The sequence below is a fragment of the Acipenser ruthenus genome, chromosome 7 (genome assembly GCF_902713425.1).
Source record: "Acipenser ruthenus chromosome 7, fAciRut3.2 maternal haplotype, whole genome shotgun sequence".
Lineage (NCBI taxonomy): Eukaryota > Metazoa > Chordata > Actinopteri > Acipenseriformes > Acipenseridae > Acipenser > Acipenser ruthenus.
This window is the reverse complement of record NC_081195.1, coordinates 41,415,829-41,442,343: the sequence shown is the minus strand read 5'-3', so window position 1 is coordinate 41,442,343 and position 26,515 is coordinate 41,415,829. Positions and strand designations below refer to the sequence as shown.

At 38.8% G+C, this 26,515-nt stretch overlaps 1 long non-coding RNA gene across 1 annotated transcript; it reads right to left on the bottom strand.

The window, feature by feature from the left end:
• Positions 1 to 5,224: 5,224 nt before the first annotated feature.
• On the bottom strand, positions 5,225 to 26,372 carry LOC117416283 (uncharacterized). Its single transcript, XR_004546524.2, has 3 exons — positions 26,243 to 26,372; positions 14,406 to 14,432; positions 5,225 to 6,004 (listed from the first exon to the last, which is right to left on the bottom strand). It is a non-coding gene; the product is annotated as an uncharacterized LOC117416283 (long non-coding RNA).
• Between the last annotated feature and the right edge of the window lie 143 nt (positions 26,373 to 26,515).

Genomic DNA, 26,515 nt, shown 5'->3' with positions numbered 1-26,515 from the left:
ACTTTAAACGGCATACAAATTACAGTATGAGGTGTAATAATTACAGTGCAGCTGCAATTATGCAACACCCCACATACTGTGGGGTGAACTGATGCACATATCTTGATGTTGTCTTTAATATGTCAGTGACAGCTGATGCTGTTTTCTCAAGGACATTAACCCTACTGTACTACACCCAGCTCTTTTTGCTTAACAAAGGGGAATCACATGACACACTAATCTAAGCATTTTTTTTTCCATTGCATGCAGTTTTCTTTTATTACATTTTTGTTGTTTTTCCATTTGTTTCTTAATTTGACCAATTGAATTGCACTGACAATTACATACTGAATGTATACTGTATACAGCAGTGGTACTCAACTCTGGCCCTCGAGGTCCATTCCAGTCATGGTCTTTATTCCAACCAGGTCCTAAATTAGTTAATAGCTTCAATTAACTACATTAGAACATGCTTGGAGTAAAAACCTGGACTGGATTGGATCTCGAGAGTTGGAGTTGAGTACCACTGCTGTATACCGACAATTATTTTAATATAATTTGTTAAACATTTGTGTCAGAACAGACACTCACTGAATTACAGGTAATCTTTCCATTGAGCAGCTCAATCCTTGTATTAAATATTTATTCATTTGTACAGCACTGATTTTAACTTAAGAGATGCCTAATGAACTACCAATGAATACAGTATTCCTTCAAATTTAAGGCACACTTGTTAAACAATTTTTTGCTTCTCAAAAATAGCCTGTGTCTTAAATTCGAGTACAGTATGCGTGTATTAAAATCGGTAACAAATAACGTGACTATCCGAGTACACAAACAGCAATGTGACGGACTGCCGAGAAAAGACAACAAAGGCGTCTGCCCGAATACACAAGCAGCAACGTGACTAAGCTGGCTTGGTTGTGGGATCAGAGGACGCCCACTAAATCTTTGGGTCTCCTGAGCCATGTGGGAAATTTCTGCAGTGAGGAGAAAAGTGATTGGGCATTCCAAATTGGGAGAAAATCAGGGGGGGGGGGGGGGGAATTATAATTGGACATACTAATAAAATAAAAATTAAAAAAAAATGTCTACGCTTCATAACAGCAATGCATACCTGCTGCATGATAATTGTCCTGCATTAAAAATAAACTGAGCCTGATTTGCCCAACAATAACATCTTACCAAAGGTAGATCCTGACTCTCACTCATTTACTTCCCTTTCATTTCCTCATTCAATAAAAATAAACAATCAGACCATTCAGAAACGCTAAACTGCCAAAATAGCAGCTGCCATGGCTTTCCCGGAACATGTAAAGATGCCTACATTGTAATCAGACTTCAGAAACATAAATTAATTGACTGCTCTTCTCCTCGGCTCATATTTACTGTTTTGACATGTTTTCTATCAATTGTACATCTGTCTACAGGGCTGGGGATCTGTTTTCATTTGCGTCAATGATGATGCAACAGTTCCTGGTACAATAATCTATCTGTTTCCATACTGCACTGTAAAATGTCAAATTCTTGCATTACAATTAAACGTCATTAACACAAATCACTGTACTGTGCTTCTCTTATTTTGTATACTTATGTTATAGCTTTACTCAGTTTGTATAAAATTTCTCTTGCTACATAGCAGCTCTCATTGCAGCTGACACACAGTATGGAACCTATTTAAATTCATTTAAGCAGGACGATTCCTTAAGGACGATTTTTAAGGAACTACTTTCAACCAGCGGGAACAATGCACAATTTAAAATCCCTAAGAAAAAAAGATAAAACAGAAATACATTCCATATCTTCACTAAAATATAAATCGCAATATCCTCTACGTACAGTAGGAAATTATTATGCACTAGTTCTCACTCGTGTCAAACTGTCCATAATCTTAAGAAATACCCTCCAGGTGTTATTGCTGAAATACAACTCAGCTGGCTACTGCTACTGGGGATGGAGGAGAAATACTAAGAATACCATGAAAAGGTGTTTCACATCAGAGTGACTTCTGACCTGACCCAGGCACAAGTGTCTTAAAGGACATGTGATTATCACTCGAGCTTAGTTCAGGGGACTGAACAAAATGTTCTCAGGGAATCTCACTAAAATGTACAATTGATCCTCGGAATGACATCATCCGTTGCCATGCACACTCTACACCCACACACACACATGTATGGGAGTAGGATGACACGTTTTTAATTCTACGCAATTTTCCCTGAAACATCAGTACGATACCATGAATCAATAAAGCTCTCAAATGGAAAACAGTATGTGGGACGGCACTTGTCATGAAAGCACCAGGGAAAAGGAACACCACACAGACACAGGTACTGAGATACTCTCCATAATACCCAATTTCAATATGCCTAAACGCTACCCTGGTAGAGACATTTTATTACTTTTAAATAAAAGTGTTTTTCAAATATATCTATTTAAGTTACATGGAATCTGATCACTCTTAGATAAATACAGTTTGTGGTATGATGGGGTGTGTAGATAACAAGAGTCCAGTGACAAAGAAGGTTTATTTACAAAAAAATAAATAAAAGGAAACTGTGAGGGGATTGCTGTGAGGGATTAAATATGTAAACAAAAGAATAGCACTGGTCATTTTTTCAGCTGCCGTCTCTGTCTGGCTGACGACAGACTCGTTGTTTCTCTTAGTGTTCAGTTGTGTCAGGGAGGACGGAGTAAAACAAGAAAACAAAAAGTAAACAGTCAGCACTTATATGCAACAAAACACCCTCCCCCCTCCTCCCTTCTCACTCCTCCCTCCCCCTCCCCCTCCCCCCTGCTCCCTCCTCCCTCCCCCTCCTCCCTGCTCCCTCCTCCCCCCTCCTCCCTGCTCACTCCTCCCTGCTCACTCCTCCCTGCTCACTCCTACCTGCTCACTCCTCCCTCCTCCCTGCTCCCTCCTCCCTCCCCCTCCTCCCTGCTCACTCCCCCTCCTCCCTGCTCACTCCCCCTCCTCCCTGCTCCCTCCTCCCTCCAGCTTCACAGACTCCTCCTGTGTTCCAAGGACTAATCCTGAGCACAGCAATGCATCTTTAAAATGATTGAAAGATATCTGAAAATGCATTTTAGATATCTAATTTAAAGCTTCATTTAAAGATATCTGGAAATCATTTTGCGATATCTCTAAATGTATTTGAGATATCTTTAAATATTTGAATATATCTTCAAATATTTAGAGGTATCTGGAAATGATTTAGAGATATCTTAAAATATTTAGAGATATCTATACATTTATTTGAGATACCTCTAAATGATCATTGGGCTAGCCATACTACTGTTGGAAGGCTGAATTAGAAACCAAAACCCTTTTGACTCATCACACAGCTTATTTACACTTTGCAAACTATAATACATTTTCTGTGATTTTAGCAATTCCCATGTGTTAAAGACTGTGTCAAGTGTGGAGGGGGTGGGGGATTATTTCCATATGGTTTTCAACACACATTTTCAAGTATCTCGAAAATATAATGGTCCAGGTTATTATTTCAACCGGTTCTCTTATTTAATTTGCATTTGTAACATAAAGTCTAGAGCAGGGGCGTCAAACATACAGCCCTTTTGGCAGCCCACCCATTAGTTTCTAAAATTGCATTGATGAGCTGTATCGTTTTGAAATTCTTCTTTAAAACAGCTCGCCTCTTTAATATAACATGTGTATTCAACATGTGCAGTCTGCATTGTATGAGTGACATTCCCATTAAGTCAATCACAGCTCACAGTGGTAGCAAAATAGCCAATCAAATGCCGCACAGGATCTGTTTCCTCCTGTACATGCGTAATAATTTTGAGTAGCATAGCGAAGCGAAGGTTTGTTTAAATTATTTATTGTGTACGGAACTCAGAAGATTCCAAAATCGTTGGGACAGATAATTTTTCACTGAATTTTACAGCAAGGCAATATGTCTGATTTGCAGTGCAACAGTTGCAGTTATGAAAGATTATAAAATAAAAACAGCACTATGACATGCTGCACAAAGCAATGTATTCTGAGTTTACTGGAAAGGCTCATGCTGACAAAATAACAAAGATGAAAGAAGCTATGGAGTCTCAATGAAAGTTTTTTTCTAAAAATGAGAAGAAAAAATGAAAGTGCTGTGGAGGCCAGTTTTATTGTTACAAAAGAGATTGCATGCGCTGCCAAACCTTTTTCAGATGGTGAATTTGTTAAAAGGTGCATGCTTAAAACAGCTGATGTAGTATGCCCTGAAAAAAAGAGAACATTTTTCTGATGTCAGTCTGTCTTATAACACGGTTGCTCAGCATATTGCCAAATGTTATTGAAGCTTTTAAGTTTAAGCATGAACACCACAAGCACATGAAAGGACTTAAAAAAAAAAAAAAACTTCAAGAAGCCATGGAAAGTGCAGAATTACCTTGGAAGAAACCAACCAGGATTACAATCTATGGTGCACCATATATGACTGGGCAAAAGAGTGGACTGGCTGACAGAAAGACATGCGGAAGTACCAATGTTCGTACTCTGCATCAAAAGGCATTATGTGGAAAAGTTGCAGAATTAGAACACGTAATGAGCATTGTTATCAAATGTGTGAATTGCATCCGTAGCAGGGGTTTGCAACATCGACAGTTTCATGCCTTGACAAATTGTAACTGCATGTGGCAAAGTGGTGAGTGGATACAGGTGAGTGCAGTGCAGGTACGAATCACACGGACAATTACTAACAGGTGCAAGGGTGTTTATTGATAAATTATAATGTCCAGAGCCTTAATGCTTAATGAAGGAGTGATACAATGGCGTGTATCACTCGGTATTTGTAAATCCCCGGGTTTGACCCGCAACCAAAAAGTCCAGTTTTACACACCAACACTAGACACAAAACACAAACACAGTTCTTAGTGATAGTGAAATAAGTGCAAGTGGTGTATTACAGTTCTCCGTGAAATGCAGGGGTGAAAGTGATGTCCGGGTTTATGCTGGCTTCTGCTACAGCTCTGGATCGTGTTATAGGAAGTCTAGTTTAAAACAAACAGACAGTTATAACAAACACTAACAGACAAAACAAACTTACGGTTTACAGTACGGTAAAACAGGTTACTTGTAGGTTGTCTCTAACCATTTACCAAGGAACAGATCATGTCAGCTATGACCCCTATTTATATCCTCGCTCATGACCCCTAGTTTAACAAGCGCATCCGCTTAGCCCACAGGTTGTTTTGGATTTCAAACTGACCACCCGGACCTTCCCACACAAACCACACAAACAAGTAAGTAAAATAATGATTTATTTATTACAGGAAATTTAGACAATCAAATACAACTTATTTTATCAGACAGTTTGCAAACTCCCCCCTTTCAACTGCCTTGCACATTATCTCCATACAAAACCTATTCTAAAAAAAATAAACACCTAAAACTGTGCACTAAGTAAAACCACTAAAACATTCCACAAACTATTTTAACAGGCTACTTGTGACTTCAGGGGGCTATTAGTATTACAATTATTCAACTTCACACAATATATTATCACAACACAGTCCCGAACAATGTAAGCAGCAGTTTGGTGAAATGATAGTTCCAGTACATTCACCTGGGCCTCAAAAGGTCTAGAAAACTCAGTTTGCAGGTCCTGTACTTAATCCAAGTTGCCAAACACTGTCCCGGAAGAAATGCCAACAAGGAAAAGTAAAGTTGAAAGTGACCGATCCAAGAGGCTCCTAATCTATTGGTTTGTCCCGGTGTATGGCTTGTATATAGCTCCCTTAAGGCTCAGTCACCCCCTCTCCTAGCACAACGATGCAAGATTATTATCCTGCGATGGAAGAACAAACAGCACTAGATCTCCACACTCTCTCTGTCCCTGGTCATTCACCACGTACACTCCGATCTCGGCCCTCCCTACTCTGGTTTGTTCTTCCGACCCGGCCACTGGTACTTAACCTAGGTAGAGTAGGACCTCGAGTCTCAGGTGTGTACACGGACCTGGCTGTCCATCCCTTGGCTGGTGCCTGTTTGCTCTTCCGGGACGTCGGTCATGAATGGGGGTACCTTGAAAGGAAGCAATACAACACCTTGTCATAAACCACCATTAATACTGGCAATCTAAATATTTCTGCCAAGTGTCTTTACTTCTGAAGCATTTGTCAAACGTCACACATTCCTTCGAGATAATGAGCACCTTGTCTGAGCATGGATACCAGCCTGAGATGTAAGAGCGGTGGTAGAAGGGCTGGGTTTTGCTGCGTATAATGGCAGGTGGTGTGTATCTGCATCTAGTAACTATAGCTCAGATGTGTTGCATTCTTAGCACCCGTTATAGCTCAGATGTGTTGCATTCTTGGCACCCGTTGGGCTCTGCAGTGAGGGGGAGGGGGTTTCTAGAATGACACCTTGTTTTGAATGCAATTGTTTAGCTTGTAAATAGAAAATCCAATTCATTTACTAAGTTATGAGATTGGGAATCTTTAGCCAATAGAATACATGCCCGATGCGCGACAGCTGAAGTCCGTTGGAGGTGAGATTGAGGACTCACTAGGCTTTGTTCCTTGTTTAGTTCTATTTTAACAATGTTCAATGTCGGAGTTCTCAACCACATCTCCAATTCACCAATGGAAGTAGGTCTGGATTGTTTTGTTTTACTCTGTTTCAGGTTCCTTTATAACTTGTGATGCTGATTTGTGAAAGCAGTCTGTAACTAATATGCCTCTTTCTTTAAGAATCCCTGTAAAATGATTAATTTATGTCTGTAAAGACATAGGCCCAGATATTCAAAAGGTTTGCGCACCATGCAGAGGGTTATGCACGTCGCAAATGGCCGTTATGCCCAAATGCTCAATGTATCATATTCAAAACTTCTTTTTGCGTGCCACAATTTGTTTTGCGCTGTGCACAAATATAATGTATGCATACCGCAATTTGGCATGTGTGACCGACAATTTGTGAGATCCTGCCATGTTCAAAACTATGCGCCAAACACGAAACCAGTTTTGCGAGGCACATAATAACGCTTTTAAAAAGCAAGCCTGAACTCAACACACATCACTCCAGCACTCACTCACCCAATCACCCAATTTGATGCAAGTTGTGCCTGAAAAACCCAAGTCAAGTTAGTAGAAACAAGTGGGGCAACCTTGGCTTGACCCCCACCACTTTGACAGTTGTGCCTATTTGCTTGGTGCTGGCCAAGGTTGCCTCAATTGTTCCTTCTAACTTAGCTTGTGTTTTTCATACAAGTTAGAAGAAACAACTGGGGAAACCTTGGCCCCCATCGGTTTTACAGTTGTGCCTATTTGCTTTGTGCTGGGTAAGGTTGCCCCAATGGTTTCTTGAAACTTGGCTTGTGTTTTTGATATCTCCACTTTAAATGGCTGTGCAATTTTGTGTTTTTTCCCATTTCCAATGTGTTTTTGTTTCAGATATTACTTATTTTTTTCAGTTAATGGAACATGGGGGAATCAACTAGCAGAATCATTGATGGTGTAGTTGGATGATTCTTGGGGCATGTGGTGAATCGAGACGGTGTCCTTCCTGATCCTGCGAAGGTGGGCGCAGGGCGTGACTGGCTAGTCCCCACAACAGTCACACAAGTACGGTCTTTTCTAGGATTTGCTGGTTACTATTGTAGGTTCATCAAGGGTTTGGCGAAGTTGGCGGCATCTGTTCAGGCACTATTGTATGGAAAACTGCCAGATGAGGAAGGGTGAACTGGACACTCTTGTGTGAGACTGCTTTCACTCAGCTGAAGGAAGCCCTCTTGACTGCACTGATTCTGGCTTTTTCAGACTTTACCCAAACTTTTGTGGTTTACACCGATGCAAGTAAGTGGGGATTGGGAGCTGTTCTGGCACAAAAACAGGAAGGAAGGGAACAGGTCATTGCATATGCAAGTAGAGCCTTCGTCTGACTGAAAGGAATCACTCTAATTATAGTTCATTTAACCCTTAGCGGTCCATTTATTCAGCGCGTCTCAGGCGTACACAATTTATTTTCACACGCGCAGTTTATTTTAGACGTGCTGTTTAAAAGTATTTTTTTTCACAGTGAAACAGGTTTCAAATGCACTGCATATCAACAAGACACTCAGTACTGCATCTCCAGCCCCGCCCCACCCCTTGTTCGCTGTATTTTTTACATACCTCTACATAGTAGTGCATACCGATAAATCATCTCCTGATCACTCGTTTTATCACCAAACTCCTCAATAATGTGACCCAAGTCATTATTTTATTAATATAACATCTAAAAAAAGCTCTGAAAATGTCTGTGATATTCTTTGAGCGCTGGATGCAGAAGCAGCTATCTTGTTTGTTTATGTCTGTGTTATCTATGTAGTGTCAGGGCTATCTGTATTCATGAGATACGCCCCCTTTTGTTTTTTTTTTCAGCTCCTATCGGTCTCACTCGGGCATTGAATTGTTTTCTCGGCTTTTTCCGGAGAAAAAACGACTAGAGACCTGTTTTTATGTCTTTTTGATGATGTCGAACAGGGTCCGACATTGGACCGGAAAGGGAAAATTGCAATGTCAGACCAGGTCCGACATAGGACCGCAAAGGGTTAAATTGAAGTTGTTGGCTTTAAATTGGGCTGTTACAGAAAATGTTTAAGATTATCTGATGGGTGCCCCATTTGTTTATGGACAATAATCCTCTTACAAGCAAGGAGAATGCTAAACGGAGTAAGCAATATTATGACCGTACTGCCAGGGAGATGCCTTTGTTAATGGAGAATGGGTATGGATACAAGGTTAGGCCAGAGAGATCAGGGGGAACAGAGAGGGTTCTACATTGAAACCTCCTGCGACCTTGTGTAGTGCCTGTAGAAGACACACCCACCATTGAGCCTGCACAGCCTGAGCTGCAGTATCAAGAACCAGGTCAGTCTATATGGGGTTATCTCTACCCAGTAGGCCCACTACCTGAACCGCCGCCAATTAGACATTCTCAAAGGGAGAATTTTGGTCACCCACCCATAAGATACTTGGAATAGGACTAGACAGCTGTTACCACTGAAGCATTTTTTTCTTTTCCCTGCTGGGCTATATTAAACCTCGTGCAGAAGGTGACCATCTCCCGAGTTAATTCACTGATTTAATTGTTGCTAATCAGGAGATGTATAAAAGCTTGCAGCTTTCTACGCTCTGGGAGTGGGTGTTCGAGAGGCGAGAACGAGAGAGGAGAAAGATAAACTAAAAGTAGACCTAAAAAAACAACTGCTACGAGTGCTGGAGTGCTGGGAGTTTTGTGTTCGTGATTTTGTTTTTGTGTAACCTTTTTATTTCGCTCTGTGAGCAGTGTTTTTTGTTTAAAATGTTGTATTTTATTTTATTTTTTAATAAACATAGCGTTTGCACCCAAGCCTACCTGTGTGTTTGCAGTGTGCTGCTTCTGGTCTGAAGTCACCACCCATGCACCACTCTAGCCAGCTAAATATTTTCCTAAGATTAAGCATTCATCATGGTACTCCAATTAAGAATTGATATTTATGTAACTTTAATAATAATTAGGCAGTTGTACACAAGAAATGTAACATGCAATAGAAGAAACCTAACTGTAGAGGAGTTTTATATACTAACAATAATGTTTTAGGTTCATCACTGAATAAAACCGTAATGCCGTAAAAACTAACTGACGATGCCATGTTGCTGGTTTGTTTAGATGTGGTCGTTAAACTTGTTGCCAAGCAAATAACACATTGACTTTCCTAGCATATTAAGTAGGTCCACAAAATTAATGATTGGTCAACAGCAATGTCTTTGCACACTGCCTGCCTTCTGAAAGCTGTTTTTATTATGTAGAAAGAGAGTTCTTCATGATTGACATTATTTAAGTTATCAGTTAAAACCAAAAACTTCAAGCCCTAAGTATATTCCATCTGCAGCACTGGAATAATAATAAAAGAAAAGTGTTCATTTGCTTCACAGCCATATTTTTTGTAAGGTCATGCATACCCAATAAGTTAGCATTAAAGTATGTACAGTATTTATTGAAAGACTTCAAGGTAATATTGCATTTTACTCACCCAAAATACATTTTATTCACATAGTGTCTAAATTGGAGAGCAAATTACTCAAGGACCCAAAATCTTATCTGGAGCGCTGGGTAGAACTACTGGTACTTGAATATTTTGATTAACGGCTGCATGATAAGCAGGCACTGTGTCATTGAGAGTGCATTTGTGCCCTGAAGGTGACCCCTGTGCGTATTTTGTGTTTTATGTTGTATGTGGGATGTTTATATGTATGTGTGTAGTGGTGCACGAAGTGTGGGTTATGTAGCACAGGTGATTTAAAATGTATATTTGTATTTAGACACAGGGATTGCACAACGAGTCCCAGCACAGCTGCATAAAAGATTCAATTTTCACGCACACAGGGTTGGTGTTCGAGAGAGAGAGAGAGAGAGAGAGAGAGAATTTAATTTATAACATATTACAACTACTCATGTAGGAGGACCCGCACGATACTTGTTTAGGTCCGTCACGTTTTTTTGGTCTATATTTATTTTGGCCAACGTGCCGTTTTGTTTGTTCAGTGTTTCTGTTTTGTTCAAACCTTTTACTTATTTTACAATAAACTGGCACACCAGCACATTCATTCATACCTCAGTGCTGTCTGTGTCTGTCTCCTCTCTGGTCTGACGTCACCCACCCAACAAGCAATCTGGATTTTGTTTTTCTTGGATACAGACTGAGGTACATATCTGATTTTATGGGTTAATTTCCCTGGTCAGCTGATGCATTGCAGTGCAGCCTTCGGCAATGTATTTGATATGCAGAATTTACCTTGTAAATGCAAGGCAAGTGTAACAACATTGATAGGGTTAAAAATGAGAGCTGTTGCAGGGCTGTTTGAAGACCATGACAATTTCAAGACATAGGAAAGAAGATGCAAGAATTAAAAAGGGAACTTGTGTTAATGTAGTTTTCAATTCCAATTAGAAGAAAAGAAGTGAGGAGGAACAATGCAGCAGCTCTAGCCCATACGGTGCATGACTGTAACATACTTTAAAGGTTAGGGGTATTTTTATCTGATATACTGTATGTAGGTTTCGTTGCAGTGTGTGCGATACATACAACACAGTAATTATGAAACTATACATAAAAAAGATTACATCATCAAGAGCTTTTATAACCCTGAACAAATGCTGACATTGACCTACAGCAGTACTGTTTGAAAAAGTAGTTTATTTTGCTGTTATGTGGGTGGGACATTGAAAGGTGACTGAAGGACTTGAATTAAAAAAAATAAAAAACCTGAATCAGTTAATAAGCAATAATGCCACTGTTGGTCTGTGTTTGGGGCAGCTGGAGTTTTTGCAGGCACTTAGCCAAATTAAGTAAAACTCTTTGGCAAACATATCGGTTAGAAGTATTTTTAATGCCTTCAATGTACTTATGCATATAGTGTCCCTTCAGGGTTTTTATGGGTTAATCGGAGAGAGGGAACAAGCATAAGAGAAAGGGCGCAGATATTTGCCTTGTAGTTGTTTTTGGAGGCTATAGGGTATAGAAAACAGGGTGAGGGAAAAACGAATACATGGAGTTACTGCTGAAATAAAAAAATCTGTCCAAACCTACCGCATTTCAGTATTATGCAATGATACAATAACTGTTCTTTCTGCAGTAATACACTGAAATAGAAAACATAATGAGTATTGGTTTTAAGGGTTAGTAAAAAATACATGGACGTTGTTTAAATGAATGAGCAAATCTGTGACCATCTTTAAAACATGTATAGAATAAATACATACATGTTCCTAATGTATTCATACATTATAAAATCTTTGTATTTAGCCTGTTGATATACCGATAAAGGTATATTAGATTTTGCCTCAATCTGTTGTATGTGATTATTTTAAGCATAGCAAAATTACTGTGCCATTACGGATTGGAAATGCCCACCCTATTACATTACCTACACAGACAGCTCTGTTTAATAGAGCTGTACTAATGAGATATCTTTGGTATAATGCAATCATTACTAAGCTTCATTATTAAATAGGGGAATTCTTCAATATTTATGTTTGGCTATGGTAAATTATTTAGACAGTTCTTCTATGAAATTGTATGAAAGGTCATCTAATTTAAATTCCATTACATTTCACTACTGTTCATGCTGCAGTCCTAGCCAGCACTTACCGTAAAAACCGGTGTATAAGTGCCCCCCCCCCCCCCCCCCCCTTTTGAGACAACAATTTCAGGAAAAAGCCTATAGGTCGCTCCCCCTTTTTTAGGACCCCCTAAAAATACCTAGAAAATAGACTTATACAAGGGTTTTTACAATATATACTAACCCTTTCATTTCTGCAATAATTTTCATTTGAGTTATTTTATACTAAAATGTGACTACTGAGTATATGCAAGCAGGTATGTTTAAAAATGTCTTAAACTGATAACACGGAAAGCCTACAGAAAAAGAAAAACAAATGTCTTCACAATAAATATCCTTGAACGTCCAATAAGTGCTTCCGTATTCATGTAAGTTTTTATTGCAAATTATGCTTGCAGCTGTTCTATTACAATCGCTCTGATATCCAAAATAGGACTACATATGCTTTAGGTCAAGCTTTATTCCAGTCTTGTTCAGTTGTTCACCTCTGTAGTGACCTGAAGTTTACCTTAGTCTTTGTCATGCTATTAACAATATGGTGCAGATTCAATGCAAAAGCCACAGGAAACAGCTGCTTTGGCTTTTTACTTCACTGGATATGCTAACCACTCACAAAAACAAACCAAGAAATGTTTTACATATATGAGAACACTGTAATGTGACATTATGGTTTGGTATTTATCAGTTGAGAAACTGTGTAGTACGGTTACTTAAGCTTCCTATCCGTGTCTGTTGCAAATTGACTAACGAGTCACAAAGGAAGCTGGCATGACTGACCCTTTCAAGTGACCTTATGGGTTGTGTTTGTCACAGATTCGCTTTGCCTGTAGGGAGCAACTCTCAGCCAAACAGAAGACAATATGACTGAGATCCAGAAGTTCAATACTTTATCATTATTAGCTTTATGCCTCTACTGGCCCTTATACAAGTTTACCACTGTAAATGTTATGGCAGTTTTCCTATGCTTTTCCCATGATATAATATACATTTGCCACAGTTTACTATGGTGTGGACGGTCGGGGTCTCGTTAGTGGTCGACTGCAAAAACAGTACTGTGGCAGGGTGAAAACTGGTGCACGTGTGTATATGCTGGTGTGGGGGATGTTGGGTTGGCAGGGAGGGGGTTAAATTTCTCCCTGTCAAAACACGTGGGAATTTGGCTGGAATTGAATAAGTAATTAAATGATTAATTTAATCTCTCCAGCCACAGCCACAGGTGTATAAATAGGGTGATCACAGGTGTTAGTTAGACTGAGTAGAGTTAATGTTGGTTTGGAGGTCCGTGGTGTCTGTTTCGTGTTCCATGCTGTCTCGTCCTGTATTGTTGTACATTTTTGTATAGACCTTTTGTTTTGGCCCTCGTGTCTTTTTATTTTGTTAATGTGTTTTTGTTTGTTGCCTGTTCTGCGTTGTAAATAAAAATGCGAGTCAGTGATTGAAAACTGCAGCTTCTGTTTTCTGAGTCTCTCTCTGTGCCAATAACATCCGGGCCGTGACACTATCCTGTCACAAGTACACAGTTCAAACAGTGTCATTTAAACAAAGAGGTGGGTGTCACAGTGAAGGCTCTCCAAATAAACTAAACTTTAAATCAGTGGGCCCAGATTCTCCTCTTCGCTGCTCCTATGCTGGCAGCACATCCAAGAGGTTTTTTCCTCAAGTCTGTAACAAAACACAGGGTATATACACCAGGGTACTTCCAGGCCTTCTCACTTAACCTCTCTCTGGCTCCTCTATCTAGCTGAGATGAGATAGCACACTTCCTTTACTACCCAGAGCTATGCCCCTGTAATCAGCAAAGCACCAATCCCCTGGAGGACAGGTGTTTTTAATGGTAGCTTATGTTCTCTTGCCTCACCAAGATGGCAGCCTATAAGTGTGATAGACATCATGGTCTTGCAGATCCTGGTAAAGGAAAGCTCTGCTGGTTCAGCGCCTCCTAGTGTCGGGAGGCCAAATTTCATGTACTCCTTCAGCCCATCACATATGGCTTGTCACATCATGTTTAATATGCTTTACCATATCTCTCTGGGCTTTACAATACTTACCTATGCTTTGCCATGCTTTCACTGTGCTTTATTACATGGTGCTATGCTTTTACTATGGGAAACTTTTATAAGAGGGACCAATAGCACAGGAAAGTCATCTGGGTTTGTCACCTATTACAGTACTTTTTTTTCTGATGCGATATTAAACCTAAAGCCATACATTTCTTACATGATACTGTACTACTGTGATGGAGGAATAGTCTTGTAATCAATCATAGACTGCTGTGATTTAAACTGTGTGGACAATTATAATTTGTTAATGCAAATATGTTTAATATAAAACATAACACTTACCTGCTGGACTGATGGTTGCCAGGTCTCCTGTAAAAGAAAATACAAAGTGATTTTAAGCTTCGGATCAGCTGCAGCACACTAATATTGACCGGGCGCCTGTCCCATACAATCACATGTAATACATCAATAAATTATTTTGAAATGTTTATTTCTGTATGTGTATATTGTATATTTGTAAAAAAAACAAAAAAAAACTAAATAAAAAAAAAAAAAAATTATACTGTATATGTCAGTGTTTTTAATTAAAAGATATGAGAACTTATAAAGTACAGTTGCACTCCACTTATATGATGGATCCTGTTAGAATAGAGTTCCGTTTACAATGTATTGAGGAGGGATGTCCCTGCCAAACAACATGGGTTTTAATGGGGAATTACTCTGGTTAAAACGGACTCGTTTATAACGTATATATCATTTAAAACGTACAGTTTTCGTGTTCCACAGGCAGATTGTTTTGCTTTTAATACGTAGTTTAATACATACAGTAATACATACAGTTTTCCTGTTCCACTCAGGTAGATATTTTGTGCAAATAAGGTACATCCAGGACAGTAAATGACAGTCACTCACAGCAGCATTTCTGACGTCAGGCAGGAAAAACAGTTGCTGTTTACTTTTACTCTTCTATGTTTTTGTTGGCTCAGCCATTGTACAGTTTAAACGTATAACGTATACAATTTTAATTACATTTAGCGAAAATGTAAATTCGTAAAATGGTACTACTTATTACATCATACTGCTCACAGAAGAGTGTTTTATACAGATAATAACTGCTGTTCTTTGGTGCTTAAGCTTTCTTGTATTGTTTATTTTTAAGGTACTGTTCACAGTAATACAGCATTTCGAATTGTGTTTACTACGTACTGTTTATAAAGTATTGATTTCCATTGTCCCTTGGAGTCCGTTATAAAGCGCACCTGTAAAACTTTTTATTTTCTTATACAGACGTGCTCAAATTTGTTGGTACCCCTCTACAAAAAACGAAGAATGCACAATTTTCTCAGAAATAACTTGAAACTGACAAAAGTAATTGGCATCCACCATTGTTTATTCCATATTTAATAGAAATCAGACTTTGCTTTTGATTTTTTATTCAACATAATATTGTAAATAAGAAAACAAATGAAAATGGCATGGACAAAAATGATGGGACCGCTAACCTAATATTTTGTTGCACAACCTTTAGAGGCAATCACTGCAATCAAACGTTTTCTGTAGCTCTCAATGAGACTTCTGCACCTGTTAACAGGTAGTTTGGCCCACTCTTCCTGAGCAAACTGCTCCAGCTGTCTCAGGTTTGATGGGTGCCTTCTCCAGACTGCAAGTTTCAGCTCTTTCCATAGATGTTCGATAGGATTCAGATCAGGACTCATAGAAGGCCACTTCAGAATAGTCCAATGTTTTGTTCTTATCCATTCTTGGGTGCTTTTAGTGTGTTTTGGGTCATTATCCTGTTGGAGGACCCATGACCTGCGACTGAGACAGAGCTTTCTGACACTGGGCAGTACGTTTCGCTCCAGAATGCCTTGATAGTCTTGAGATTTCATTGTGCCCTGCACAGATTCAAGGCACCCTGTGCCAGGCGCAGCAAAGCAGCCCCAAAACATAACCGAGCCTCCTCCATGTTTCACTGTAGGTATGGTGTTCTTTTCTTTGAAAGCTTCATTTTTTCATCTGTGAACATAGAGCTGATGTGACTTGCCAAAAAGCTCCAGTTTTGACTCATCTGTCCAAAGGACATTCTCCCAGAAGGATTGTGGCTTGTCAATATGCATTTTAGCAAATTCCAGTCTGGCTTTTTTACGTTTTTCTTTCAAAAGTGGAGTCCTCCTGGGTCTTCTTCCATGGAGCCCACTTTCGCTCAAAAAGCGACGGATGGTGCGATCAGAAACTGACGTACCTTCACCTTGGAGTTCAGCTTGTATCTCTTTGGCAGTTATCCTTGGTTCTTTTTCTACCATTTGCACTATCCTTCTGTTCAATCTGGGGTTGATTTTCCTCTTGCGGCCACGCTCAGGGAGGTTGGCTACAGTTCCATGGACCTTAAACTTCTTAATAATATTTGCAACTGTTGTCACAGGAACATCAAACTGCTTGGAGATGGTCTTGTAGCCTTTACCTTTACCATGCTTGTCTATTATTTTCTTTCTGATCTCCTCGGACAACTCTCTCCTTTGCATCCTCTGGTCCATGTTCAGTGTGGTGCACACAATGATACCAAACAGCACAGTGACTACTTTTCTCCATTTAAATAGGCTGAATGACTGATTACAAGATTGGAGACAGGTGTGATACTAATTAAAGAAACTAATTAGTTTGAAATATCACTATAATCCAATTATTTATTATCTTTTCTAAGGGGTACCAACAAATGTGTCCAGGCCATTTTAGAATATCTTTGTAGAATAAGCAATAATTCATCTCTTTTCACAGCTTCTTTGCTTTATTCTATGACATACCAAAGGCATGCAAGTATAGATGATAAAATAGCTTTTAATTTCATCACTTTTCAGGAGGAATGAAGCATTATTTCAATGATCTGTAAGGGTACCAACAAATTTGAGCACGTCTGTATAGCCCCCACTGATATAGTTCAATCCAGGGAAGGAGCTATTTTGGGTCTAACAATAAGAGATAGATGCGGTTCAGGGTGAATTAGTGTTGGGGTAATAAAGACCTATTGAGTTCACCTGTCAATACAAACATTACTATTCCTGTTTACTTTGTTTGTTTTTACTTGTAAATAGTTGTTTTGCAACAAGATGGCTGCTTTAATAAATTACTATTTTTTTGTTCATATAACTTCAGTCTCAAGTCTGCTTCTTGCAATACCACCAGACATTGGCAACGCTTTTCACATCTTTTTACTTGATTTTGTAGAAAAGAAGTGAATAATAATAAATATTACATGCTCTGTTTGTTTTGAGAAGCTGGCTCTTCAAACAAAATAACACTACATCCCAGCTGAACACACAGAAATATATCCATGTCCTAAGACTATTTAAAGTGTTTTACTTAATTCCAGTGCTGGTGTCCTGGATTGACTTGTTTGAGGAGATTAAAAAAAAAATAAAAAATACGCCCTGCAGGTTAAAGAAGATTGTGCTTCTAAATGATTCACTCTGAACAGTCACAACAGTTTCAAAGTAAAATGTAAAAGAAAAAAACAACAAAAAAAAGATTAAATCAGAAAACAATAAATGAATTGAGCGAGCAGTTTCGAGCTCTATTTTTATTTTAGTTTAGTTTGTTATATTTTTGGAAATCACCCTGGGATGCTTTACATTAAAGGGTACATAAGGACCTTTTTATTTTATTGTGTTACATGTTCCCATGTGTTGCTACAACTGTTTACGTAAGGTGTGTGTATTGTTTATTTATTTTTTTTTTTTACATTTTGACCACTTTTTTAAACTTTTAAATTGCATTCACTGCCTCAAGATGGCTTCCCATGTACCCGCATGGACCTTTCAGAACACAGTGTAGATTTAATCACAAAAACTTTACACTTGCATTAAAACAGACCCACAGAATTTGTTTCGTCATACAAAGTTGGATAAACACTGTGTAACAGGGGGATGTTACCGACGTGAGTCGTCACTGAATGATAATGAGTCTGACACAGAACATTGGGTGTTAATACACCACACAGGCACGCAGATTTAATTAACACACAGGTGCTGCCACTTGGGTACCAGCAATGGCCACTTTTAAAGAGATGTCCCGCTCCAGGAACCTACTACACTACGAAACCCTCTCTATATTGGTTGGGACCAACATCCCCTAAACTAATCTACTGCTGTTGCTCCCGAAGTCTTGGCCTCCCGGTGACTCTGGGTCTTTCTAATGGTCCTGGCTAAGCAGAGCAGACGCTCTCCTCCTCGATGTAAACAAAGCGCCCGTATGTGTAACATGTGTAACACACACCTTACGTAAACAGTTGTGGCAACTGTGTAACATGGCGGTGCAGTCACCTTGAGCTGTGGCGCAGAGGCTTCTTGAGCTGCGCTCAGCCTCCTTGGGCACGCCCCTCAGCCAATCCTGACCTCCTGATCAGCTCAGCCTCATGCGAGCCTACCTGCTGCACACATCCGCGCAAGAACCAGTGACAGGGTCCTCCCTGTCACACATCCATAAAGAACCAGCGACAGGATCCTTCCTGTCACACACCCATAAAGAAGCGACAGGGTCCTTCCTGTCACACACCCATAAAGAACCAGCGACAGGGTCCTCCCTGTCACACACCCATAAAGAACCAGCGACAGGGTCCTCCCTGTCACACACCCATAAAGAACCAGCGACAGGGTCCTCCCTGTCACACACCCATAAAGAACCAGCGACAGAGTCCTCCCTGTCACACACCCATAAAGAACCAGCGACAGGGTCCTCCCTGTCACACACCCATAAAGAACCAGCGACAGGGTCCTCCCTGTCACACACCCATAAAGAACCAGCGACAGAGTCCTCCCTGTCACACACCCATAAAGAACCAGCGACAGGGTCCTCCCTGTCACATACCCATAAAGAACCAGCGACAGGGTCCTCCCTGTCACACACCCATAAAGAACCAGCGACAGGGTCCTCCCTGTCACACACCCATAAAGAACCAGCGACAGGGTCCTCCCTGTCACACACCCATAAAGAACCAGCGACAGGGTCCTCCCTGTCACACACCCATAAAGAACCAGCGACAGGGTCTTCCCTGTCACACACCCATAAAGAACCTGCGACAGGGTCCTCCCTGTCACACACCCATAAAGAACCAGCGACAGGGTCCTCCCTGTCACACACCCATAAAGAACCAGCGACAGGGTCCTCCCTGTCACACACCCATAAAGAACCAGCGACAGGGTCCTCCCTGTCATACACCCATAAAGAACCAGTGACAGGGTCCTCCCTGTCACACACCCATAAAGGATTTTTATGTGTGCAGATGTACTACAGGGTGCTTTACCTTTAATAAAAAAAAATACTGTCACATCCAGCACAGACTGCCATCAGCGATTAATCATGGAGTTTTTCCAGTTCAACTTAATAAATACTGGTATCCTATCCAAGCACACAACTTGCTGTAAAAGGTTTTATTTTTAGTTTAATTAGCGAAGGATATTTTGTGAGAGGACCACATGAAATTAAAAAAGGAAGTGATGTCTGCTTCCTGCAGCTGAAGGCACAGGAACACATTTTGACATGTAAAGTGTGTGCCGAGACATAACCTGTCCACAGAGAAATCAGTTTGGGCATGTTCCAACATGTTACACAAAACTTCTATTGAAATAGTCCATTACTTAATTTCCAGATTTTTCCCAAATGTAATGCTTCGACCACCAGAGGATATTAACAATTGAACCCTTAATATAGAAATGTTTATTATACTGGGGAAAATGTAACTTGGGAAAAGCAGCAAAGTGACATCAAAAAAGAACTCAGTTCACTCAAGGCTGCTTTGAATTCGGCTATTGAATTCAGCTTGCCTTATACACTCATTCAGGGTTTCTGCAGACGATGTGTCTTGTTTTAAAACTGTACTCGGGTGTTTATTTTGGATGGTATGGATCCTATATAGATTTATAAGGTTGTATTTGAAGAAGAATGCATTCCATTGGTAGTGTATTTAACCAGTAGCTTTTAAGCAGCTTTTGAATGAGATAAATGCTGTAAATTATTTCAACAACCTGGGTGCCAGAATTGTGTTAACCGTGAACTTGCATTTTGGCTATGTTGTTTACCTCATTTACTGCCCAGGAAGTTGGGAGCTGTGTCTGTTTTCTCTGAAGTGTTACCCCCTTCCCTTGGGGATGGAAAAATACAGTTGGAATACGACCAAAATAAACCTCACTGCAGATAAGTCATTCCTCAGCCTTACCCTTACATGCCAAACCATATCCCTATGCTTTTTCAGGTGGAACACAAGTACATTGTTAGACGTTTAGAGGTCTGTATAGTATATCACTTAAACAGATTCTGTCCACTTCCAAGTGGAGAAGCAGGGGTGTTTGTGGTGGGGAGCCACTCTGCCACTTATTTATTAACTTAAGTCAACACACTTTTCCTGGATCCTGGCTCAGCTCACATTCCTTATGGTTGCACAGCAAAACATTAACTGCTGTCACTCACTGTCAGCCAGCCCACAGTAAACACCTCAGTCACACAGCACAAGCATCTCAGAGTGATTTATTAAATGAATATTTCTTAATACCGTACACTACAAATGCCAAAAGGCTGTGAAAAACAATGATTCATCACACTTTCCTGTTTGTTGTATCCAATGATTACCTACCATATGAAGAATTGTTCAAGCTTTCAGTTTTCACCTTATTTATATTGTTTCACAGCTGATGGGACTGCAACCTGTAATTCATTGTATATGCTGTTAACACGTACTTTCATGAACAAAGGTGTACATAAAGCACTTTATTTAATAAGCATTGAAAAAAGCTCTGGGTTTTCTTGTTACGCTCCAATGAGCTCATTTAGATTTTACAATTTGACTAGGAAGAATTCCTAAGTAAGAGGCTACCATTTGCTTTTGTACACAAATTGGATTGTACACACTTTCTGGGTTTCTAATGAGGAAAAATGTAAGTGCAAAACAGCATTAAATGTATTGTAATTCAAGTAGCTGATTTAACTGTGCCACCTGAGTTGGTATTATATATTTTGTATAGCCTACTTCAAGTACTAGTAAAATATTAGTTAGTACTGTATGTGTATTTAATTTAATTAAATGTAAAATGGATAACTGTAAATAATGTACCTGTGACAGGACAGTGTCACGGCCCAAGACGTTACCAGCAGGAAGAGGTAGAAGCTGCAGTTTAGCGCTGTTGCACACTTTATTAAAAAAAAAAAACAAAAAAAAAACATAGCAACAAATAAACAGACACAAGGGCCGAAACAAAAGGTTTAAACAAAATACACAAAAAATTGCCATCAGACTGGTCATTCGCCTTCACTGAACAGCTCTAAACAAACAGCACCACACAGATAACAAACAGCACCACACACAATTTCTCCTTCCTTATATACATGTGGCCACTTCCCAATTAGCACCAATTACCTAATGCGGGAATGGCCAGACCTGTGATTTCTGGCAGGGATAGGTTTAACCCCACCCCTGTCAACCTTACATCCCCCCCCACACACACACTATTTACAGTACTATTATTGATTTTGGGACAACTCCGGTACTTTATGCAAAGTGTTTTGCCAAGTGTTCACAATCGAAAACTTACAGTAACTTCCTGGCACATTTAGCTGTCAGTCCATCAGGGAAGCTTTGCCCCACCAATGGAAGGGGTGTTGACAAACTAATGCTGTCAATGTCATGCTGAGTCTAATTTGGTAAAAACAAGCAGTCACAAGCCAATACATTAAAATCTATTTGATTTCCAGGCCATTGAAATCAAACAGTTTAACAAATCTAGAACAGTTTAATTCATATTGAACTGTATTCAGAAAAACTGACCATTTAAAAATAAATAAATAAATATATATATAAATAAATAAATAAATATTTAACTAATTCATGTGAGCTTTGTGAACAGGGTCCATTGTAATGATTAATATATATATATATACTGTATATATATATATATATATATATATATATATATATATATATATATACTGTATATATATATATATATATATATATATATATATATATATATATATATACTATATATATATATATATATATATATATATGTGTGTGTGTGTGTGTGTGTGTGTGTGTGTGTGTGTGTGTGTGTGTGTGTGTGATTATATATAATTGTAATTAACATCAACTTTTTTAAAGTATTTGTTAGTGGAGTATTTTTATTAATATTAAATGGATACATTTTCCCTGAATTTTTTAAGTTTCCAGTTGAATTTCAGTACCCTGACTCCTAAATTCACAGTTTCAATGGATGACCAGAGCAATAGTACCAAATTAACTACTGGTTACAAAATGGCAAATCCTGCCCTACAACAATGCCTTGTAAACTGTATATACAAATATAAATAAACATAAACTTGTAGTTATTCACTCTCAAAACACTGCTGTTTTTAACATGGTCCACCCTGCTTTCTTGAGAGGAAGCCGGGGATGCCTAAGAGATAGCTTCCCTTTTTATAAATACATTTTCAGTTGTTGCAGATAGTTTTACATAATTGCCTTTTTCTGGTATGTCCAGGATTCAATATTTATTCAATATTTATTTTTAAATTAGATGTCTGTAACACTACAAAACTAGTAAGAATAAACGTGCCCTATAAACTGTCGTCAAGAAAGCAAAATTGTTAATCGAGCGGATGAGGATTTTATATATTGAACATTTGAGGAAGTTCATAACGATTCTATTACAGTATATATCTGATTATTTTTATTGTCCACAACTATTTGGTGCAATTCAATATATTGTATTTGTAATTGTTTCTCTTTTAATTGTAATTGTTACTGTGCTGCATATATTTGTAAGCTACATCTTAATACAAACACATGTATAGACACATGTTGAACAATAAATTCAAAAATGTTAAAAATACATAAATAAATGTAATTTTCTACACTTGTCAAAATACAAATGCCTTGTACAGTAGATTCACTATTCTATAAAAATATTTAACGCCCAGTTCATATTTGAATAATTGTGAGCATTATACATGCAAACCATAACTATACCTATTATACATTTGTTTCTTATTTTATAAAGAACTGTCACAAAGAAAAAAACAGCAAAAAATTGGACACCCTCTCTCTCACTGCCCTACAGACACATTCTACCCTTATTCATACCAAACCCTACAATCTGCCATGAACACAATGATTCACAATCTGACAAACACATAAAAACATTAAGTAAAGTATAGGTCATTACAGTTTACTGTCAACGTGGCCTAAGAACCATCAATAAGGAAATACCCTGAACCCTAACCCTAACTTAACTCTGACATTAAATATCCCAACCCTGGCCTTAAAACCTTACAGATCTATACAGGTTCATGCGGCATAGGATGTGAATTTATATGGCAGGGTAAATGGGCTTCACCCATGTAAAAGTGAAAATAAAGAAACGTGTGAGAATGTTCCTTGTGCCAAGGGGATAAAAGCTATTATGAATCCCTTAAGAACATCTGCTGAGACATGTAAACACATTTCTACTTCATGTTCCTGTGGTTTCATATTTTGCCTGATTTAAACAAATATACAACAAATATGGGTAAACAGCTCTGACGTCCCCAGCAGTGGCATTTCAAGAACCTGCAGACAATGTTGAGGGGTTTAAATAGATCTTAAACCAGCTGGTTACATTTGCTGCATAGAAAAGCACATTGACCAAACCATAAAGAACAACACAAGCACTGTAAACTAACTATTGCAACACACTTGCACAACACAACATGGCTAAAATAGATGACAACATAATGTATTCAAAATAGAGAGAACTGTATATTTTAGACTACATAAAATAAACATAAGATAATCAGAAAAAAACCAAAGGCTTTAGTGCACATAGATTTGTCTGTTACTAAATGCTCTGGGAACATCCGCACTTTGAATATAATCTCCTGTATATAGAAAATAATATTTGAATAACTGGGACACTTAAGGATAGGACTGAGTTAAAGGTTTGGGGATAAAACTGTGATTTAATGTTAGGATTACATTTCTTTGTGGAAATGCTGTTGGAAACATGAATATTCTTGAAGAATCAGTAATACATATTAAGCCTGTATTGGGTGACCCTGGGTTATAACATTATAAAACTTACTTTAATAAATCAAAAATAAATGTCTCTTCCAATGTTGTCAATCTCTCTCTTTTGAGGAATTACTGAAAGGATAATTACACTGTACTTAAACAGAATTGGTCCTGTGTGTAGGCAAATTAAGGGGAAAACCTACATTTAAGGCACAGAGAAATGTTAGTACTAAAACACACAGACTGGAATTTTTTTGTGAATAGTCTGCATTCATCATGTTGCCAAGTGCCGTTCAGTTAAATGAACACCGCCCATTCAATGTTACCATACCCAGCAATGACTAGTTTGTAAAGGCAGCAATTTTAGCATACCTAAGGGTTTAATAGCCCCCATGGCCGCTTCAGAATTGTAATAAGGATTTTAATTTGTATGACTTTATTTATCAGTAGGATTCCTAAATGCACTCATGAGACTAGTAATGTGGACAGCCCCCAGGTATAAAAGCACATTATATAGCCCATACTACTGTATAGGTCAAGAGTTCACGTTAGAGGAGTCCGAAGTAATGCAAAGAGATTACTTATTAAGCCGATCCAGAAATCAAGGACATTTAAATCGATCTCTTCTCCTGCTAGGTACATGTTGTGGTTTTGAGGCATGTCTTGTGATTACATGGGGCTCCTGCTACCTTTCAGCGACTAATGGATCAGGTGCCACGCCCTCATCAAGACCCAGGAGTTTAAAACATCGCCAATTTCTGGGCTGCTGACGCCAGAAGGCTAGAAATTAAGGTTACGCTTTGGAAATAATTGCAGAGTAATAAATTAGGTGATTATCTTGAAGTGTGTCTGATTCACGTTAATACTTGACAAAGGAGTAATAACCACATTCTTACTTCACAGTAGCATAACTTTCTTGCAGCGTGGTGTCAGGTTAAATGTACTTAGAGTCAAAGTGAAAATAAAGACTTGGAAACTCAAAACATCAGCCTAACATCAATCCCCACAGGGCAGGTGTTCTTAATGTTGGCTGATTGGAGTGGCAGAGCCTGGAGCACTCATGCTGTCTTACCTTACCAAGATGGCAGCTGCTAAACGGTGATAGAATCACAGTCCTGCAGATATTGATAAGGGAAAGACCTCAACTAGCTTCAGCGCCTCCTAGAAGTGGGAGGTTGAATTTCAGTCGGTATACCTTTAGACCTGTTCCAGACACACTCACAACCAGAGCGGTGGAGGCTTAGAGCAATGGGGGTCCTTATCATTGATGCCAGCAGTCCATATTAATTCAGATAACTTGTATTTGTAAAATTACATACCCATGCAATTCCACCAGGTTACAAAAGGTAAACACTGTTTTGTGCCACGTGTGTGTGGTTATGTGAGATGGGGGACAAAAATTTAGTGCCTTGTTTCCTCTAAGAGCAACCCCTCTTCTAGTAAACGCTGTGTTTACAGGTTGTGGTTACTCTCTCCAACTAAAACAGATTACATTTAGATTCAATGTTGAACAAAAACCCAGCAAATAGGTCACCGCAGCCAGACAATACTTCCCCATCAGTCCTTTTTTTCAGTCTGTTTTTGTAAATTGCTTGGCGGAACACTATGTTCTCTGAGGTTGCTATTTTGAACAGTTATTAAATATGCAAGCTTGGGGACAAATGGGTTGAAACTGCCAATGAGAATGCAGGTGCTGTGGGAAACACTTTCTGAGTAAAAAGGTTTGCAAGGCACCCTTCACACATAAAAACACACAAATACATTCAACTCGTCTGAAAACAAACATACTGTACCAAAGATAAGCAAAACAAACAACTGAACAGAACTCCACTGTTAATTTGCAATCTAATGAAGGCAGTAATAAAGCTAGTTATCAGGGATAACTATATTAAAAAAATACAAAAACAACTGCTTCAACATGGCCCAGCTGTAACATATTTAAGAAGGGAAACTTACAGAATTGATTAAGCTTTTTTTATTTTTTTTATAATGAAGCCTTCAGTTTACAGTACCATACAGTTGATGTTTTCTACTGAATGATTCACAGCTATAATACTAGAATTCTTCATTCCTACATTATAATGAAACTACATAAACTTACATTACTGTGCACAAGCCTGTAGCGCCCATACAGTTGTTATACACTTACTTGTTTGGATGTTTGGATGTATGTTTCTGTTAAAGTCTGGGGAACGAACGTTTACACGTTTCTTTTTTTTTTTTTTTTACTGATATTAGATCCAAATTGTATTTAAGTGCGAGCAAATGGTTAATTTTTTTTCTTCTCTCACACTGTTTGTTTATATCCAGATAAATGACGTTACAAATCTACACCCCCTAAAATTCGTCACAATGGTTCGATTCCAGGATTGGCCTAATTTTGTTGCTTACGCCGCGCTGAAGTGTTGGCGTGCAGAGTATA